This window comes from Hemitrygon akajei, chromosome 16 (assembly GCF_048418815.1).
Source record: "Hemitrygon akajei chromosome 16, sHemAka1.3, whole genome shotgun sequence".
In the NCBI taxonomy this organism is placed as follows: Eukaryota; Metazoa; Chordata; class Chondrichthyes; order Myliobatiformes; family Dasyatidae; genus Hemitrygon; species Hemitrygon akajei.
Genome location: NC_133139.1, coordinates 10,307,425 through 10,325,611, shown reverse-complemented (window position 1 = coordinate 10,325,611; position 18,187 = coordinate 10,307,425). Strand labels below are relative to the sequence as shown.

At 40.5% G+C, this 18,187-nt stretch overlaps 1 protein-coding gene across 4 annotated transcripts in view; it reads left to right on the top strand.

Moving 5' to 3' along the window:
- Nucleotides 1–4,195: 4,195 nt before the first annotated feature.
- The window catches only part of LOC140739745 (casein kinase I), a 148,401-nt gene continuing 134,409 nt past the window's right edge, over nt 4,196–18,187 (top strand). The window contains exon 1 of one of the 4 annotated variants that reach the window (XM_073068218.1): nt 4,196–4,642. The gene's annotated coding sequence lies outside the window, so the exon portion shown is untranslated. The remainder of the gene's footprint in view (nt 4,643–18,187) is intronic. The other 3 variants (XM_073068217.1, XM_073068220.1, XM_073068219.1) reach the window with 3 other exon arrangements.

Here is an 18,187-nt window from a genome sequence, read left to right as displayed (position 1 = left end):
AACATTGTAAATGTTAGCCCAGATTTTATGTGCAAATTCAAGGTCATGAAGTAGAATTCCTATTTTATTTTTAAACAAAATCGCAAAGAACATAGAACATTATAGCACAGTACAGGCTCTTTCACCCACACTGTTAAAGTGACCTTTTAGCCTACTCTAAAATCAATCTAACTCTTCCCTTCTACATAACCTTCCATTCTTCCATCATCCATGTGCCTACCATAAGAGTTTCTTAAATGTCCCTGATATATCTGCCTTTACCTCTGTCCCTGACAGGGCATTCCACACACTCACCACTCTCTGTGTAAAAAAAATAATCTACCTCTGACATCTCTCCTATGCTTTCCCCTAATCATCTTAAAATTATGTCCATTTGTATTAGTCATTTTCATCCTATGAAAAAGACCCTGGCTATTTACTTGATCTATGCCTCTTAATCTCTTGTACAGTTCTATCAAGTTGCCTCTCATCCTCGTTGCATCACTGTCCAGCATGGAGGAGCCATTCTCAGGATCAGATAAAACTACAGAAAGTTGTACACTCATCTAGCTCCATCTTGGGCACTAGCCTCCCCAGCATTGAGAACACCTTCAAAAGGCGATGCCTCAAAAAGGTGGCATTAGTCATTAAGGACCATCACCCAGGACATGTCTTCTTCTCATCAAGGAGGAGGTACAGGAGCCTGAAGATACACACACAGCATTCCAGGAACAGTTTCTTCCCCTCTGCTATCAGGTTTCTGAATGGGCAATTAAGCCATGAACGCTACCTCACTATTTTTCCCTCCTTTTGTGCACTACTTACTTTATGTTTTATATATATTTATTATAATTTATAGTTTTCATTATATATTGCAATGTACTGCTGCTGTAAAACAACAAATTTCATGGCCTATGCCGGTGATATTAAACCTGATTCTGATTCCAGAGAGAAAAGCCTTAGCTCACGCAAGCTATCCTCATAAAACATGTTCTCTAATCTAGGCAATGTCCAGATGAGGCCCTTCTGCACACTCTCTAAAGCTTCCACATCTTTCCTATAATGAGGTGACCAGAACCAAATACAATATTCTACATGTGGTTTAACCAAAGTTTTATGAAACTGCTACATTACCTAGTGGCTCTTGAAATCAGTCCCTTGATTAATGAAGGTCATCACACCAGGCACCTTCTTCCTACCATCCCTTTACCATCGTGGCAGCTGAGGAATGTGCAGACTGTGCAACTTCCCATCAAGAGGCCAATGTGCCTTTTCGAATATTAGTTTTCAAATACAAGCATCGGATCTGTAATGTTGAGTGTCTTCTGATTAATGTTATAAGCTGCTAGAGTTTATAAAATGAGCAATAGTTTTCCAGATGCTGTAGCAGCAAATAAGTGAACTGGATGTCAAATTACTGGTTCAACAAACTGCAGAGGAGGTACAAATGAAATCATGACAAATAAAATGATTGAGTTTAAAGATCGGACTTAAGCCTGTGACAGAAGAGTGCCCAGAGATAGATATTTGCAAAAACAAAATGTTGAAAACAAATACAGTAAGCTGATGGCATAGACCAGGGTAAAACTAAATTATTGGTTATCAAGGCACCCATCAGAGATATTTATCAGGAGCACTGTCAATGATCCCTCCCATCCATCCAGCAATCTCTGTGCGCCCCCCCCCCCTCCCACCGTCAGGCAGGAGGTACCACTAGGACAAGTGTCAGGCCCGCCTCGCTGACATCTCCCAGTCTCCACCCATTGGATTCACATGTCCCTCATTCCAGACTCATCACCTGCAGCTTATTTAACCCCAGTTCTCATCCACAATCCTAGTTCACTCATCGAACCAGGTGATCTCAACCATTTGCTCTGACCTTTCACCCTCCCTGCCTAGAGTTTCCCGGGCTGCCTGTTGTGTTTAAATTCTGTTCTGTTTTGTGGCACCTCGTGGGTAATTATTTTGCAGTCTATTATTAAAGTTATCATTGACTGCTGAATTGTCTCTGCTGCTCTGCTTTTGGGTCAAGTCTCCTCTCCATTTCCTGACAGCAAGGACTGTTAGGCTGGGAAGCAGCTTCTTCTCCCAGCCCAGGAGACCACTGAACTCTCTGCCACCACCCACATGTCATTACTTATGAAGTGCCGGTAGCATTACACCGCTTACTTTTAAACTTGTGTCGTAAATGCAACTTATTATTTGTTACACGAGTGAATCTGCAGATGCTGGAAATAAATAAAAACACAAAATGCTGGCAGAACTCAGCAGATGAGACAGCATCTATGGGAGGAGGTAGTGACAACGTTTCGAGGCAAAACCCTTCATCAGGAGTCATTATTTGTTCATTTATTTCTGGTAGTATTACTTTACATATATGTGTATGAGTTATATGTACTGTGTTGTGCAGAGAAAGGTGTCTCATTTAGCGGTATAGATGTAAATGGTTGAATGAGAATGAACTTGAACTTGATTTGATTGTATTTTCAGGCTGAATAATGCTTTTCATTAGTTGTTGATGATGCCTTCTTTCCAGCTTTGATCCTTGTGCTTGATAGTGTTAGTATTTCATGTCAAAGTAAATTTATTATTAAAGAATGTATATGTTCCCATATAGTACCCAGGGATTCATTATCTTGCAGGCATTTACAGGAATAAAAGAAATACAATAGAATTTATGAAAACTATACATAAGTAAAGATGAACAAGCAATGAATGTGCAAAAGAACACAGATTGTGCAAATAAAGTAATACTGAGAACATGAGTTGTAAAGTCCTAGAAAGTGAGACTGCTGGTTGTGGAAACAGTTCAGAGTTGACACGAGTGAAGTTATCCACACTGGTTCAGGAGCCTGAAGGTTGTAGGAAAGCAGCATCCATCAGGAAGGAGGTACAGGAGCCTCAAGACCCACACCACCAGGTTCAGGAACAGTCATTACCCGTCAACCAATGCATGGTCTCAATATGTATTGCTTGCTTGCTTGTTTGTTTGTTGATTTATTTATTTTTCTATTCTTTCTTTTTGTATTTGCCCAGTTTGTTGTCTTCTGCATATTGTCTGAATGCCCAGTTTGTGTGGTCTTTCATTGATTCTATTATGGTTATTATTCCATTATGGCCGCAAGAAAAAAAATATATATATACTTTGATAGTAAACTTACTTTGAACTTTTTAACTTTGAATAACTGTTCCTGAATCTCAGGCAGCATTTATGGAGAGGAATAAACAGTCGACATTATAGGCCAAGGCCCTTCATCACGACTGAATGCGAGGCATGGGTAGAGTGGAGAGCCATTATCTTTTCTTCAAGGTTGAAATATCTAATACTTGATGGCATGCATTTAAGGCGAGAGTAGTGGTGCTTGGAATGCGCTACCTGGGATGATGGGTGAGGCAAACACGATAGGGGCATTCAAAAGCTCTTAAGATCGAGGCACATCAAATGGAGGGATTTGCATATTGTATAAACAGAAGGGGTTATATCAGTTGGACAACGCACACATTGTTGGAGAAACTCAGCCGGACAGGCAGCACTTATGGGAGAAATGAACGTTTCATCTGGACCCTTCACCCTTAAGCAGGTCTCGGCCCGAAACGTTGACTGTTCATTTCCTACGGGATACTGCTTGTCCTGTTGACTTCGCAAGCATTTTGCGAGTGTTGCTTAAGTTTTACAATCTCTGCGGAAGCTCTTGAGTCTTAGTTTTGATGGATATTTGATTATTAATTTATACTTTGGTGCCACACTGGGAACTATACAGTTCCAATCCGCGTCTCTTGCTGCTCTCTGCGGATTTGCTCCACTGGAAACTCATCAGCAAGCCTGCACTCTTTCAGAACATGACTGTGGTCCCACCAGCCATTACCTGCTGGTGGGGAGAATAATCCAGTTGCAAGATAAACAGCCAAAGCAAGATATACAAGTGAACCTATTACTCTGCAGCGACCCACGCCATCACACCTCAGCTCCCATCCTCTTTGTAAAACAGAAACCCATTGAGATTCCCTTGGAAACTTAGCAGGATATTAAACTGGGCTGGCTGACTGCATGAGAAGATCTGACGTCAGCGGCTGCCTCCACCGCCTATTGATTATTTTACTGTCGGCTCCACCTTTCTGTGAGATCATCAGTGAACCCGCCCCCGGCTCTTTTTGCGCTGACAAGCGTCCAAAGCCAAGCAAGAGCCTCCGCCGCCAACTCTATTCCCTCCACCACCCCCAACATCGTCCCCAGCTTTCGTCTGCCCGACGGCTACGAAACAAGCCAACTTCAGCGGCGAGTTGACACTCGGACTTGAGTGACGGGTCGCCGCAGCCAATAGTAGGCGCCATCTCCGGACCAACCTTCGTTCAGCCGCGAGTGGACTGCGGGTTTGAATGATGGGTCACCGCAGCCAATGACAGACACTATCACCCAGAGCAACGTCCCGAGTGAGGAGGACGGCCGCGGAGGGTCCGTCCAATCGCGGAGCTTCGGAGGCTCTGGGCACTGCAGCCAGCAAGTTTGGTTGGAGGCCGGCGGGCGGGGGAAGGCGCATGCGCCAAGGAGTTGCCCTGGTACTGGGTTGGAAATAGGTTTAAAAAAAAATCCCAGCAGCGAAAAAAAATACAGCAAGAGAGGGAAATGAGGGGAGAGTCTTCTGCAAACCTGACCTAGAAGAAGGTACTGAGTTGTTCTTTACCTCTCAGCTGTGGCTTGGGAGCAGAGGGTGCTAAAGGAGAGGCCGGTTTTAGTCAGACTCTCGGCTGGTGTGTTGTGCTGCTGAGAAGCACTTAGGGTTAGGCTCGGCTCTCTGTGGCTAGGCCTGCCTCGACTTCAGCGCCTGTAAATGAACCAAATGCTCTTCCTCCTGCCTTCACTGCCCTTCCCTCTCCTTCCAGGGGCTGCTGGCTTCCCGCTTTCTTTAGAACGACGAGCTTTTGCGTCTATTCTTACTTGTAACACTCCCCAGACACTAGTTGGAGGGACTTTTTTTTTGTGTTTTTCATTTCGAAACTAAATTTTTAGTTGTATTACAAGTTCTTTAAAGTCCAGGGATTCCAGTATTTATCAGGATACCAGGTTTGACTACGTTATTCCAGAGATGGTTGTGATAATAACTTATGGTGGTGGATCCTTGGCAAAAAAAAATTAGATGAATGAATTGACTGTTCAACTAAAGAGACAAATGTTTGGGGAATATGAGACTGTTGTCTTGATGGTCTTTGTTGAAATGATTGGTGATTAACACCATAAAAACGAAACAGGAATGTGTTATGCAATAGATGTTCAGCATATTAGGACCTCTCAATACCTGAACGTTTGCAATTATTTTAATTTGTCTTCTCTTCCCCATTTCCACCTCCAACAACTTTCCAATCAAAATACTAAACATGTAGAACTGTTGAAGCCTTTCATTGATAATTTTATGAAAGATGGGGTCTTTCAGATAGACACACAAATAGCTTTAACATTGTTTGGGGGCATTGTTGAAAGGAAATAATGAATATATAATTTTATTTTATACTGGGGCTCCTCTTCAACAATCTAAAGGGGAACATTTTACTCTTTTTTAATTGGGTGGCATCTCTGTTTTTCAAACTTATTTAATTCTAGTGATTATTTTCAAACTCAAAAGAAGTGGTCCCTGTTTGGAAAGTTTCTAAAGACACATTGGAGCTTTTGATATTATATATTTGGAAAAAATAAATTTTGGATCACCTACTAAAATATTTTGTAGAAAATTTTTGCTAATTTTAAATATGTCTACAAGGTGGAAGGTTGTGTGTGAGGCAGCAGTTAGTAGAAGAGAGCTGTTTGGGTAGTCATTTGGAAGCTGTCCAGCTATGTTCAGTGATGTGTTATGGAACATTTTGAATGAAATAAACAGAAAGTAACAGGTTACATGTTTGTTGCAAAATAGTTACATTTTTCATTCTTTAGCATGCAACTTTATTTAAATACTCAGGTTAGTTAATATTGATACAATTTTTTGGAATTCAATTTGAATTGGAATCACTGGTGATAAATAAAAATATATCATGAGCAGATGTAATGCTACAGATTTTCTAATGCTATATATGTTAGAGCAGATGCTAGATGCATATATATCCTTTTAAATCCTCTTTCAATATTTGATAGGATCTCATTGAAACCTATTGAATATTGAAAGGTCCATTTAGAATGGATGTGGAGAAGATGTTTCCTTTTGTGGGGAAGTCCAGGACCAGAGGACACAGGCTCAGAATAGAAGGACATCCATTTAGAACGAAGATGAGGAAGTTTTTGAAACGGTGGAGCAGATTCAATGGGCAAAATGGCCTATTTCTCCTCCTATATCTGGTCTCCTAATGAATGGAAATTGAAGCAGAATGTGTGCTGTACAGTCACCATTGGAAGTATTTTTGCAGATTTGCCATGAAAATCTACAGTTGCATTGCACACTACTTTTCAGAAAACAGCCAACTGATGAATTTGAAGTGATGCTATTGTGTCACTATGTTTTGCTTTTGTGGGTTTTATTAATTACCATATGAAACGTTCTTTGTAATTCTGCCCTCTGGTCCTGGACTATCTCATTGAATCGCTTTTCAACTCAGCACCAGCTTGATAATAGTTATGTTGTTAAATGTTTAATTCTTTTACATGATCCTAGACTATTGATATACTGGTGTAGCTGTGGTTTGGCATCTTACATGTATGCTTTGACTCTGGGAATAGCTCTGAATAAATCACTTCCAGAATTTTGAAGCTATTTTGTAAGAGCATAAGATATAAATGAAGTTTCAACCATTCTGTCCATAAAATCTCTGCCATTTCATCATGGCTGCTTTACTGTCCCTCTCAATCACCTTCTTCTGTCTTCTCCCCATAATCTTTGATGTCCTGACTAATTAAGAATCTATCATCTTTCGCTTTACCCAGTGACTTGGCCAACACAGCTGCCTGTAGCAATTAATTCCACAGATTCACCACCCTCTGGCTGAAAAAATATTCCAGCTCATCTTTGTTCGGTAGGAATGTCTTTCCATTCCTCCAGCTGTGCCCTCTGGTCCGAGACTCCCCCACTATAGGAAACATCCTCTCTGCATCCACTCTGTCTAGGCATTTCAATATTTAATAAATTTCAATGAGATCCCCCTTCATTCTTCTGAACTCCAGTGAGTACAGACCCAGAGCTATCAAACGTTCCTTATACATTAACATTTCATTCCAAAATCATTCTTGTGATCCTCTGGATATTTTCCAATGCCAGCACATTCTTTCTTAGATAAGGGGCCCAAAACTGCAAATGTGGTCTGACCAATGCCTTATAAAGCCTCAGCATTACATCCTTGCTTTTCTGTTCTAAAGTGAGTTCTCCCTTTTTATGTATTTATGTCAACTGAATGGCAAATTAAGACCATCTTCCATGTTCTTGTATTTAGTAACCAGGTTTCTTGAAAATTTTAAAGGTGGATTGCTTTCCTCATTCACATCGAAACCTAACCATTTTTTCCTACTGATCCCTTCCACCCCGAGGCCTGCACTGCCTGCCTTCTACTCATTATGTAATTGTACACTTCATTTGGGTATTTCATTCCACATGGTGGTCTTATTTCAATGCTAATATCAAAGCTCACAATGGCAATATGCAGAGCAGATTGAAATTTGTGACAGTCTATATGATTTGTCATTCTGTTGTTGGACCTATTTATATGGAGTTGATGGTAGTGAGTCTATGGAATTCATTGCCACAGGTGGCTGTGTAAGCCAAGAATGTACATATTTAAAAGCAGAGGGTGATAAGTTCTGACGCTGCATGGGTAGTAGAATACATCCTGGCTAGATTGTGCTTTTTCATGTAACATATTGGATTAAATAATTTTGAAGCAGGAAGACATTGTCCAAGTTAATTAACTCACTTTGGCTGCCTCGGATGTCATCTTCTAAAGAACACAATTTTGTACTCACAATAAAATGGCTCTTGCATGCGTTATTGGCTCTGCTTGCCTCTAAAGTTATGTCAGTTATTTTAAACAAAGAAGCTCTAGGAAACAAAGGTTCTGTCAAAGATGTCAGCATTCATAACGATAATCAACCTAGTATGAAGGAACTTGCAATCCTCAAATCCCCACGATTCAAACTTCTTTATGTGGGAAATACTTAATACAAATATCGATGTGGAAAAAAGATTCTGAAGACTAATTTCCCATTACTATCCTTTGATAATCTTTTATAGATAGAACTAATTATAAATTATAAAGGGAGATAAAATCCAATAATGATAGACTGATTATATGTTTATTCAGTGATACTGCACAGAGTAGGATCTTCCAGCACAAGCTGTGCTGCATAGCAACCCCCGACAAGCCCAATTAACTCTAAACCTAATCTCAAGATCATTTACAATGACCTGGTACGTCTTTAGACTGAAGGAGGAAACCAGAGCACCTGGGGAAAATCCACACGTTCCACGAGGAGGCGCCTCATAGACAGCACCAGTATTGAACTCCAAAGTCCGACGCCCTGAGCAACGCATTTACTGCTATGCTACTGTGTTTTGTACACAAAAGGAATTTCTTGGACTATGCAATAGAGGACTAGAAATTATGCTAATTGACTGACTTAGTATGATGAAAGGTGCAAAATGCAGTGAAGTGCAAAGTATGAGACTGATGTGATAAAACAGTAGAGCAGAATTGAATTGCAGGGAGTGGCGGTGAAGAGATAAATGTGTAGAAACAGGGCGTTTAATTAGTTCAGCAAGTGCAAACTTCAGTTGTGAATCTGAAGAACTTTTTGCTTGTTATACTTGCACAAGAGATGCTGGAATTCCAGAGTAACGCAAAATGCTGGAGCAACTCAGCAGGTCAGGCAGCATCTATGGAGAGGAATAAACAGTTGACTTTTGGGGCCGAAACCCTTCTTTAAGAAATCTTGGTTAGACTGTTCACTTATTTACCTACATAGGATTCAACACAGTAATTCTTGATCACCTGGGTGTTTCTCAATTTCACTGTCAGTCTTATCTGTTGAAGTCTCTCAATATTTAAATTTCCTCATGGATTCAGTGGTCGCAGTACCAATTTGATACAAGTAACCAAGTTGCATCAAGGAAAACTGATGTTATTTGTTACAATCTGTTGTAAGTATTTGGTTATATGTGTATGTATCCAAACTCCACCTCAGTCCTCATTGGAGGATCAGAGGTGGAAAGAATCAGCAACTTTAAATTCCACTGTTATTATTTCAGGGTACTTATCTTGGGCCTGGCACATAAGTGAAATTATGAAGAAAGCACAGCAACACCTCTGCCTCCTTAGGAGTTTGCAAAGATTCGGCATGACCTCTAAAACTTTGACAAACTTCTATAGGTTTGTGGTGGAGAGTACATTGACTGGCTGCATCACAGCCTGGTATGGAAAGGCCAGTGCCTTTGAATGGAAAATTCCTACAAAACGTAATGGATACAGCCCGGTCCATCCCGAGTAAAGCCCTCCACACCATTGAGCACATCTACATGAAATGTTGTCAAAGGAAAGCAGCATTCATCATCAGGGGCCCCCCACCACTCAGGTCGTGCTCTCTTCTTGATGCTGCCATCAGGAAGAAGGTACAGGTGTCTACAGTCATTCATGTTCAAGAACAATTTTTAACCCTCAACCATTAGGCTCATGAACAAAAGGGGATAACTTCACTTGCCCTGTCGTTAAAATGTTCCCACAACCTATGGACTCAGTTTCAAGGACTCTTCATCTTGTGTTCTTGATATTTATTGCTTATTTATTTTTATTATATCTTTTTGTATTTGCACACTGAGTATGCCCACAAGAAAGTGAATCTCATGGTTGTATATGGTAACCTATATGTACTTTGATAGGTAGAGCTGTGCTCACCTGCCAGTTGTTTATTTTATAAGTTACTGGCATTTTTAAAATAGTAACAAGATTGAGTACAAACTTACAAGTGCAAGTAAGTGCTCACATGTGCATGACAGACTGGTTTGAAAACTAAGACTTGGGGACAGAATTAGGCTATTCTGCTCATTGAGTCTACTCTGCATTCCATCATGGCTGGTTTATTTTTCTCGACCCCATTTTCCTGCCTTCTCCCCATAACCTTTGACACCCTTACTAATGAAGAACTTATCGGCCTCTGCTTTAAATATACCCGATGACTTGGATTCCACAGATTCACTGCTCTCTGACTGAAAAAAAATTTTCATCTGTGTTCTAAATGGATGTTTCTTCTCTTTGGAGTTTGTGCCCTTTGGTCCTAGATTCTCTACTATCAGAAGCATCCTTTCCATATCTTTACTGTATCTAGGACTTTAAATATTTGGTAGGTTTCAATGAAATCCTCCTCACTCCCATTCTTCTAAATTCCAACGAGTACTGGCAAAGCCATCAAACACGCTTCATATGCCCTTTCATTCCCAGAATCATTCTTGTAAACCTCAGCTGGATCCTCTCCAGTGCTAGCACATCCTTTTTTAGATATGAGTTTGAAAACTGCTCACAGTACTCCAAATGTGGTCTGATCAATGCCTTGTAATGTGGAAACTTTATTTTTTTAAATTCTCATCCCCTCAAAATAAGGCACTGCATTTGCCTGCAACCTGCAAGTCAACCTTTAGGGAATCCTGCACTAGGATTCCCAAGTCCCTTTGCACCTCTGGTTTCAGTATTTGCTGACCGTTTATAAAATAGTCTTGGCCTTTCTTCCTTGTACCTTAGTGCACGACGATACACTTCCCTGCATTTAAGGGTACATGAGATTCATTGGGGAAAGTTGCATTTTTTGAATCCCGAATTAGATCGGTGCACGATAGTGTAGCCACTAGAGCAGGGGTTCCCAGCCTGGGGTCCATGACCCCTTGCTTAATGGTATTGGTCCATGCCATAAAAAGGTTGGGAACTCCTGTGCTAGAACACTCACTTTACAGTGCCAACAATCAAGTGATTGGGGTTTGATCCCTGCTGCTGTCTATAAGGAGTTTCTACATTCTCCCTGTAACCACGTGGGTTTCTTTCAGGTGTGCTCCCACATTCCAGAGATGTAAGTTACGAGCATGCTGTTTGGTGCTGGTAGTGTGACAACATTTCAATTTGAAGTATATTGTAATTCCACCATACGAGTATACAGCTAAACAAAAAAAATTGGATCTACTGAGCCGAGGTGCAAAACAGAACAGTTACAATGCAATGTAATAGTCATAAAATAATATTAGGACAAGGACCCTTTGCATTTGCAGGCTGCCCCAGTACAATTCTCATTGATTTGATTTGATACATTTTCACTGTTTCAGTGTTTTGATGTGACAAAGCCAATCTCATCTTCAAGAGTACTTGTGCTCTAAAAGTTATCTTGCTCAGTTCCTTGATTTTTATCTATATTGTTTGTTTGTTATGTGCTGTGTCGTATGACATGGGTGATTATGGTCTCCTGACCATGATTATTCTTGCCAAAATTTCCTGTCAAAAGTGGTTTGTCATTGCCGCCTCCTGGGCCATGTTTTTAACAAGAGAGGTGACCCCAGCCATTATCGATACTCTTCAGAGACTGTCTGCCTGGTACCAGTGGTCGCATAACCAGGACTTGTGACATGCACCGGCTGCTTATGCGACCATCCACCACCTGCTCCCATGGTGACCCTGATCAGGGGGCTGAGCAGGTACTACATCTTGTCCAAGGTGACCTGCAGGTTAGTAGAGGGAAGGAGAACCTACACCTCCTTTGGTAGAGACCCATTTATTTATATTTTTGATGTATACTGTATGTGTGTATCTGCATGTATAATGTAAATGTACAGAGCACAATAAAGAAGTTTGCTGGAATACTTTAGACTTGAAGATACAAATGTCCTGGTCAGTTGGGTAGAAAAGCAATACTTGGAAGTTACACAGAGAATTACAAGGTACAGTATTACGTTTGAGGAGGTGCAACAGAGCAAAGGAGTACACAGTCATGCAACACAAACAGGGCATTTAGACCATCGAGTCCATGCTGGCCATCAGCCACCTGCTTACTGTAATTCTCCATTACTTCCGCTTTGTTTTCCCCACGTTCCCTCGGAGCACCACAGTAACGTAGTGGTTAGCGCAACACTATTACAGCTTGGGGTGTTGGAGTTCAGAGTTCAAATCCGGCATCCTCTGTAAGAAAGTTTGTACATTTTTCCCATGTGCGTGTATGTTTCCCTTGGGTGCTCCGGTTTCCTCCCACAGTCCAAAGACATGCCAGTTAGCAGGTTATTTGGTCATTGTAAATTACCCTGTGATTCGGCTGGGGTTGAACAGATAGGTTGCTGGGCGGTGTGGCTCGATGGGCTGGAAGGGTCTGTTCTGCACAGTATCTCTAAATCATTGGTTCCCAACCTGGGGTCCACAGACCCCTAGATTAATGGTAAAGGTTGGGAACCCCTGTTCTAAATAAATAATGAATGCACTTCTCCTAGATTCTATGAAAAGGAATGATTCATGATGAGCAGTCAACCCAATAACCTACAGGGTGCCCTGGTATACTGTACCTGTGATTTGAGATAGTGGATGGGGAGAACTTTGCATTGTGAGCACATATCCTTAATGGTGGCAGCAGAGATAAATGTGAAACACGGGCTTCTGCAGATGCTGGAAATCCACAGCAACACACACAAGATGTTGGAGGAACTCAGCAGGTCAGACAGCATCCATGGAAATGAGTAAACAGTTGACATTTTTGGCTGAGACTCATCTTCAGGAATGGAAAGGAAGGGGAAAGGTGCCAGAATAAAGGTGTGGGGAGGGGAAGGAGGACAAGCTAGAATGTGATAGGTGAAGCCAGGTGGGTGGGGGAAAGGAGATGAAGAAAGAAGCTGGGATGTGATAATTGGGGAAAAAAGGAATCTAATAGGAGAGGAGAATGGACCCTGGGAGAATGGGAAGAAGGAGGGGCACCAGGAGAAGCTGGTAGGCAGGTGGGATGAAGAAGTAAGAGGCCAGACTCAGGATTAGAAGAGGGAAGAGTTGTATTTAGCACCCCTTCTCTGGAGATAAAAGATTGTGCTTTCACCTTAAATATGCCCATCTCAATCAAGTCACCCCTCAGTCTCCTACATTCCAGGGGATAAAGACCTAGTCTGTGCACATTCTGTTACTTCATGGCTAATCAGATTTAGCCACTGTGGCAAGATAGAAGTGGTGGCCCAGTTCTCATGATCAAGATAGTTTGATTAAGGGATGCCTTATTAACCAGGTAAGCCATGGATAATTTGAGTGTTCATCGTTCATATAATGCAAAGATATTTTTTGTGTGCTTGTGAAAACAAATGGACATGTTAAAGTGAGGCCTCAGCAGAAAATCTAAGATGGTATCCAGGATCGTACTAAGATTTTTGGGCTTTGAGGCTATGTTTTACTGGAGAGAAAACAACTTAAGATATTTGAGATCTCTATGAAATTTTATATAAGAATCATTACTTGTCAAAATTTGCTCTGCACCTGTAATTGTTGGAAGAATGAATGCCTTGTCTTTTTATAGTTGAGTTGCCCAAGGTCCTGCAGGGAAAAAAGATTTCCTAAACAAAACAATTTTCTTCTGTACCGAGTGCAACAACTCCCTGTGAATATTTTTCTCTGCTGCTGTGGTTTAGTATCTGTGCAAAAGAAACGCTATGGATTTTTGCCTGCAATGTACAAAAATAGACTCAAGAAAATCAATAGTTTTTTTTTGTCTTGGTTAATGAAGGACATTTTAATTGTCTCTAGTGAAAATTACAATTTCACTTGATGTGCACACATCCTTTGAAACTGCAATTTATTTTACACCAGTTTGCAAAATAAAACTGTAGGTACTTGATGGTGAGATTATGTTTGCTGAAATTGTGAGGCATTAGCTGAGCAATTTGGTAACTGGAGAAAATAGAGGTTGCATCTGTCAAAGTAGAGGTGAAATCCTGTGTTAGTCTTGAATGTTCAATAAATTCAATTTTCCATGTGTAGCTTACTCAAAGTTCAAAGTAAATTCATTATCAAAGTACCTATGTCACCATATATAACCCTGAAATTCATTTTCTTGCGGGCAATCACAGTAAATACAAGGAACACAATAGAATCAATGGAAGACCACACCCAACAGGACAGACAACAACCATTGTGCAAAAAAACACAACAAACTGTACAAATAAAAAAGAGAAAAGTAATAATAAATGAGCAATAAATATTGAACATGAGATGAAGAATACTTGAATGTGAGTCTATAGGTTGTGGGACCAGTTCAGTGATGGGTTGAGTGAAGATATCCCCTCTAGTTCAAGAGCCTGATGGTTGAGAGGTAATAACTTCCTGAACCTGGTGATGCTGGTCCTGCAGCTCCTGTACCTTCTACTGGATGGCAGCAATAAAAAGAGATTATGGCCTGGATGGTGGGGGTCCTTCAAAGGTTAATTACAAAGTATGGAAGTATAATACAGCTCTATTATTTGTCTCCATCAAATTGCCTTTAAATACAGAAAGACCATGGGTGTTGATGAAAGAAAAGATATCAACTCCCCCCCCACCCAAAACCGCAGGAAAAAGAAAATAAATAAATCTTGCAGACCCCACAGCAAAAATCAGCTAGAATAACAATCAATGATCCCCCTCACTCGCAGAAAAGAACAGCAACAGTAGCACCAAGCCCACAATCCCCTCTTTACACAAAAAATTAACAGATCACCCACCAGTCATACATTTACAAGAAAGAAAACACCAAAAAGCTGAACGAAACCAAAATAAAGTCTTGTTCAATAGTCACATAAATCTCAGAATATGGGAAACTCCTTTTCGTCTGCATATGAGGAGAGCAGCTACACAAACTCGGTCCTTCCGTAAAGAGTGACCACCAATGTGGGGCTGAACACGCCAATCCAGCTGCTGGCAATCTTTTTTGGGAACCATCACTGACCCCTTCTGCATTCACCTCAATGCTTCGATCTTCCTTGCTGCTTCAAGATGGAGTCATTCATAACCATGTGTCTTGTCTCTGGTCTCTTCCATGAGTCAGCTGGTGTTCCTGGACCTTTTTGGACCATATCCACTACTTTTTGCAGGCTGTTCCACAGGAGGTCATTGGTGTTTCACAACCAGTTAATATGCTCTCTACTGTGCATCTATAGAAGTATATCAAGGTTTTAGATGACATACTGAATCTTTGCAAACTTCTATGCAAGTAGAGATGCTGCTGTGCTTTCTTCATAATGGTACTTGCATGCCAGAACCAGGACAGATCCTCTGAAATGATAATCCCGAGGAATTTAAAGCTGATGACCCTCTCCGTGTCTGATCCCCAATGAGGACTGCCTCCTGGACCACCTCCTGTAGTCACCAATCATCTCTTTGGTCTTGTTAACATAGAGTAAAAGATTGTTGTAGCACCACTCAGCTATATTTTCAATCTCCCTCCTATATACTTATTCGTCACCCACCCTTGATTCAGCCAATGACAGTTGTGTCATATCGCCTGATTATGGTATTGGAATTGTGCTTAGCTTCACGGTCATGAGTATAATACGAGTAGAGCAGGGGGCTAAGCATGCAGCCTTGTGGTGCACCTGTGCTGAGAGAGATTGTATGAAATTTATCCTTTGTTCAGAAAAATATTCCTTTTAAATTATTTTGTAGACATTTTCAGCTGACTTAGTTGTTTGTCTGGCTAAGCCCTTTGAAGATAAAGCTGAATAATTTTCTCATGTATATAAACATCACTGGTTCCTTTATAATTGTGAAGAGAATTTTGGCATTTTACCTCTTAACTATTTGAACATGAAATATGAATTATTAATCAGGATCTTATGTGCCTTTGAGCTGTTTTTATCTTCATATCATTACTCAACATTAAACATTTTTTTTGTTGATCTTTGGTTTAAAAGTTCAAGGTGCCCTAAATTCTTAAGACATGAGAGCAAAGTTAAGCCATTTGGCCCATTGAGTCTGCTCCATCCCTGTCATGGAGTTATAGAACACTACAGCACAGAATCAGGTCCTTCGGCTCACCTAGTCCATGGCAAACTATTTTTCTGCCTAGTCCCATGGACCTACACGCACTCCATACCTTTCCCATCCATGTACTTGTCCAAACTTCTCTTGTATGTTGAAATCAAACCCACAAAGACCACTTCCACTGGTAGCTCATTCCACACTCTTATCACCTTCTGAGTCAGGGGTTCCTAACCTGGGGTCCAAAGACCCTTTGCTTATTGGTATTGTCCATGGCATAAATGTTGGGAGCTCCCCTACTCTGAAGAAGTTACCCTCTTTCGACCCATTTCTCCTGCCTTCTCCCTGTAACTTTAGATGTCCTTGCTAATCAAGGACCTCTGAATTGGAAATATGAAGTTAAAAGGTAGGCACACATTACTTTTTCATTGACTCTTGTGTTTTTTAAATATATTTACTGTGCCTGCCTGCAAGAAAATGAATCTCAGGGTAGTATATGGTGACATGTACTTGGATACGTAATAAATTTACTTTGAACTTGGGTGTTTCTGTTTAACAAAACAGATGCATTTTTATTGTTTATAATTCTGAGAAACATTTGGATGCAATTTAATTTTTCAATCTAAAGGCTGATTTTCACTGCAGTTTCTATATGGAAACAAACAGCACAGAATCCAATCATTGGGCCCACTCTACCGTGTGACTCTTGCTGCCTAAGAAAATGCTGGAAGATCAGGCAGCAAGGAAATGAACAAACAGTCAAAGCTTCAGTCTGAGACCCTTTTTCATTCCTCAGCCTGAAACTTTCTTTTTTCAGCATTTTGTGTATATTGCTTTGGATTTCCAGCATCTGCAGAATTTCTTGTGCTTATGTCTCATGCTTCAGTTTGTCCTTGCTTTTTATTTGTCCTTAATATTGTAATTTTTAAAATTTCAGCTTCCAATTTTGATGCAGGCCCTTTACAATTAGAAATGTTTAGATTGTGATAATGCTCTGGAGAGAGAAAAATTCTCACGTCCCTTCCAAATCTTTAGCCAGTGATTATGAATATGATCTCTGGTCATCAATAACTCATCAGGGTAGTGTTAGTTCCATCTGGCTGTTGGTGTTTCCCAGATGAAGCCTGTCATCCTTAGTATACATTTACCGTTTCTAGGATCATTTTATCTATTCAGAAGTGCTGTGACCAAAATTTTCCTCCACTCCAACTGACTCCTGTCTAGAAACTACGTAAATAAATCAAGTAAGTTTTATAGTACTATTAATAGTGTAGACCTCCCCAAAGTATGTTACTTTCACCTAATTGCTGTGCCTGTAGCCTTTTCACAATCCAATCTTGAAAGAGGATGACAATTGTCATTATTGTCTAATCCTTTGCAGGTTATCCAACATTTGGCAAACTTAAATATGCTGGTCCCTACACCTGGGGTGTAAGTTATACACTTGTGTGTTCTATGTTAGTAAAGAACCAATCACTGATCCCAAGCAAACCACCCAGTCTAAAAAAGCATCTTTCCTCCACTGTACTCTGATGCCTTTCACATCCACAATAGCCACATTTTCAGGGGCTTCCATCCTCTAATATAGCTTCCTGTATAGCACTTTGGCCTTTCAGAAGGCATTCAGCCGATACAAAGCAACAATTAACTGTTGCGCATTATTTGCCTTTTTCCTTGCGTTCTTTCCATGATTAACTGGAATGAAGTTATATTTAATCACAATAATGGTTTTCATTGTCTACCTCGCCCTCAATGTGAGGCTGACTGGAAATGGCCTGCAGTTTCCTGGTTTATCCCTCCTCTTTCTTGAAAAGTGACATCATGTTTGTAGCCCATAGCGTTCTGCCAGTACTCTTCCAACTTGCCAAGACTGCTTGTGTTATTTAATTTTCTCTCACCACTTTTGGCCCATTCAATGTGGACCAGTTCAAGTTAGTAGTGCATGAGATATTTTGATAATTACAGTAAAAGGAAATTTAACAAGTTCATAAAAAAACATTCAGACTTAAAATCTAATACAATCAAGTGCACAAGATATTTTGCAGATGTTGGAAATCCAGAGTAATACACAGAAAATGCTGGGGAATGAACAGTTGACTTTGAACCAATACCCTTCATCAGTACCATCCATAGATGCTGCTTGACCTGCTGAGTTCTTCCAGAATTTTGTGTATGTACTACTTGTCCTATGGCTGTAAGCAGAATGAACATCTGAGTTATTTAGTAAAATTAACCACGTCCTAAGAAATTTTATAATTCAGTTTGCTAATTATATCTCACTTTGTAACTATTT